Source organism: Phoca vitulina, unplaced genomic scaffold (assembly GCF_004348235.1).
Source record: "Phoca vitulina isolate PV1807 unplaced genomic scaffold, GSC_HSeal_1.0 scaffold43, whole genome shotgun sequence".
NCBI classification, from domain to species: Eukaryota; Metazoa; Chordata; class Mammalia; order Carnivora; family Phocidae; genus Phoca; species Phoca vitulina.
In genome coordinates, this window is record NW_022589746.1 from 1,552,694 (window position 1) to 1,556,592 (window position 3,899).

Consider the following 3,899-nt stretch of genomic DNA (forward strand, 5'->3'; position numbering starts at 1 on the left):
GCCCGCAGCACAGCGCCCGCCGCCCCGCGCCCGGCCGGCCCGCCGTCTTGGCCGCCTCGGGCCCAGCGCCCGGGGAAGCGCCCTCGGAGCTCGGGCGCCGCAGGCTGCGGGCCGCGGCGGGACGCAGGGTGCGCGGGCGGGAGGCAGGGGCTGCGGCCGGGCCCAAGCGCCGCCGCTACTGCCGCCGCTACTGCCGCCGCTACTGCCGCCGCTACTGCCGCCGCTGCGTCTCCTCGGCTCCCGCCGCGTCCCCGCGCGCCCTCCCGCGGCACCCCGCGCTCCCCGGCCGACCTTCCCGGGCGCGAGCCGCCAGAGGCGGGCCCCGCCTCCTCGCACCTCCGGCCCGCCGGCCAATGGGGAGCCAGGCCGGGGCGGGGCCGGCGTGGGGCTCGCCCCACCTCTCTCACCGGGGCGGGTCGAGGAGAGCGGCGGCGGCGGTGGGAAGGGGGAGGGAGGCCGGTGGCTTCCTCGCCTGCAGGGACGTGCGGCCCGGGACGGCCACCCGCAGGCCCCGCGCTGCCCCACAAGGGGGAAGGGAGGAACCGAATGGGTGTCGGGGGGGTGGGGGAAGGGGACGCAGCCGGTTCTTCCTGCCGCCGCAGCCGGCTCACGGAGCGTGAACGCCGCGTTCACCGTCCCCTTCCGCAGTCGGCGCCCGGCGCCGGGGAGCTGTCCGCCCCGGTGGTTCTGAACTAGGCGCTGCGGAAACTCCAGGTAGGCGGCGGGCCCAAGGGTCACAATTCCCGCGGCTGTTGCTGCTGCTGCGGCTTCCGTGGTCCACAGCGGGCTGCGCCGCGAGCTCTTATAAGCACAAGGGCTGTCTGGCTTCCGGGAATCTTGCTCTAATAAGGAGCCGGCCTCGCCGGTCCATTTCTGGGGTCAGATGTTAACTCAGTCTCGCTTCAGTCCCCCTGTAATTTGAGGGGGGGCAGCATCTGGTTTTAGTCATTCCTCTCGTCTTTGACGTTTGACATCTTTTAAACTCAAAATATTGATTACCTCCCAAATATTGAGGTCTGGAGTTCTCCCTAATAGTGGTGATTAGTTCTCCCTAATAGTGGTAATTAGTTCACCTAATAGTGGTGTTAGTACTCTAACACCACTATTGCAACATCTTCACTCATACATTTGACACACTCGTCTATTAAAATATAGCACAATCACCCAGGCTTCAGTGCTCTGATAAACAATAGAACAGAAAGGTTTCACCCACCCCTCTGCCTTGGCCAGGAGTGTGTGGCACTCATTCTGTTGATGGCGATACATATGATCAGTCTGTTTCTTGTTCCTCTCTCCCTCCCACAATAGTGCAATAAGTCACAATGATGGTAATTGGGCCATAAAGTCACTTGCACTCTGAAATAAAATAAATCCACAGAGATGTGAAGGGCTTACAAATCCTACTGGGTATTAACTAAATAATGATTACACGAAAGGGAAAGGCATGTTGCTATTTCTAAGCATGCATAAAGGATGAAGATGTTAGGACCACCAACTAACCACCAACTTAGGTCTAACAGCAGGCCGGCAGCTTCTGTTCTTGCCCTTCCCTCTCAAGCCCCTGTTTCCTCCTCCCAAACCGGAGCGTCTGTACCGGCAAGAATTCGTGATAATCACTGAAAGACAATATTAAAAAAAAGGAAAGGATTCACATGACATTGCTTTTTATATGGATTGGCTGATACATGTGAAATTGTTTGCAAAGCATTTCAACTCCGTTGGAAGAATTATGCCACAGAAAAGAACTGGTTTCCAACATATCTATATACAGTGCTAACCAGCGAAAATTTTTGAAGAAGAGTACATGCAGATAATCAGACTTGAAAAGGTCAATGACATACAGATTGAAGATGCAAAATAAGACTCCATTGCTCAAGTTCGAATTCTGCAATTAGGAATTCCGTAATACTCCTGTAAGATGTAATGATATCTACTAAAAAAACAATTGAATGGGATCTAGAGAGTGAAATCTATAGGCAAGAATTCCTTCTCTTCTCCAGGTAGCCAATGAAAAAGTCAGCAGCTAAAATGAGTGTTTATTTTAAAAAACAACGGCTTGCTTTGTTACCCATAGGAAGCACAAAGTAGAGCAATAACAGTTACAAGGATGGACACTGTCTTCCATTATCCCAAATTTGCATTTGTATGGTGCTAATCCCAAAGAAACCATAGAGCCTTTGTGCTTATGAGCTCACAAGTGCTTGTAGCTCACACAGCATGCAACACTGGGGAGAGGATTATATGGTCACAAAAGAAACAGACTGAGAAATCAAATTGTTATCCAAACCCTTGCCAAACAATGGATGTTTAGCGGCAAATAGATGGCTATGTCAGTTTAGAATCAAGTGTTTAGCAACCAAGTGTTACTTTGTTTAAGCAAGTGTTTCCAACCAAGAACAATAAAAATATTTCAGCCTTTAAGAACAGGTGGCTGATTCTCCTTGTGGAAGGAGGGAAGAAAGGGAAGAAAACAATTGGAAAACAAAAAACCAAAAAACTTTCCCATCTGCTTGGCAACCTCATACTTGATGCTACCATTGTGGTTCTACATTATTAACTTTTATAAGTAATGTTATCTGTGAGGATAATTATAGAACCAGTATTATACTGAGATCTTTTAACTTTGAGTCATTTAAATACATCTTCCAAATAATATAACTTTGTAATATAATTAAATAATTTTAGATTAATATTGAGCTTTTGGTTCATAGTCTGCACAAAAAGCTCCAGGGTAGTAAGAGCAATCCATTTCTGTAGTAGATTCCTTAGGTTTTGTTAAGCCAGAGGTTCATGCGTTTATGAAACTGGGGCTAATAGCCATATTTCATTGAGTCTTGGCCTCCTTTCCTGGTATGTTTTAATAAGAAAGAAAAAATGCTACCATTCAAACTATGATACAATGTTTTCTTTTCATTAATATTGTAATTTAAATGTATTGAAAAAGTTCTTTGGTAAGTATTTAGACAGATTTTTTTTTAAAGATTTTATTTATTTATTTGACAGAGAGAGACACAGCGAGAGAGGGAACACAAGCAGGGGGAGTGGGAGAGGGAGAAGCAGGTTCCCTGCTGAGCAGGGAGCCATATGGATCCCAGGACCCTGGGATCATGACCCGAGCGGAAGGCAGATGCTCAACGACTGAGCCACCCAGGCGCCCCATATTTAGACAGATTTTTATCATGTATCACCTTAATGCATACATAAAAATAAGTAAAATAGCTGTATAATGTTTTTCCAGAACTTCACGTTCAGAATCTCACTATTCGGGCGCCTGGGTGGCTCAGTTGGTTAAGCGACTGCCTTCGGCTCAGGTCATGATCCTGGAGTCCCTGGATCGAGTCCCGCATCAGGCTCCCTGCTCAGCAAGGAGCCTGCTTCTCCCTCTGACCCTCCCCCCTCTCATGTGCTCTCTCTCTCTCATTTTCTCTGTCTCAAATAAATAAATAAAATCTTTAAAAAAAAAAAAAAAAAGAATCTCACTATTCTTATTTACTTTCTGAGAGTTTTCAATGCCCAGATTTTTCCCACAATATGTTCCTCTGAGCCACCCAGAGCTTCTGTCATGCTACACTTAAAAATTTTTTAGTATTGACATATAGCTGACATTCAGTGTTAAATTAGTTTCAGGTGTACAACATAGTAATTTGACAATTCTATACATTACTCAGTGCTTACCACTGTAAGTGTATCATTGCCTGTCACCATACAAACTTATTACAATATTATTGACTATATTCCCAGTGCTGTACTTTTCATCTCCAGACGAGAACAGGAAATTATTTTATTTATTTTATAACAGGAAATTTGTACCTCTTAATCCCCTTCACCTATTTCACCCATCCCCCATCCACCTTCCCTCCCACAACAACCAGTTTGTTCTTTGTTTTTTAAGAGTCTGT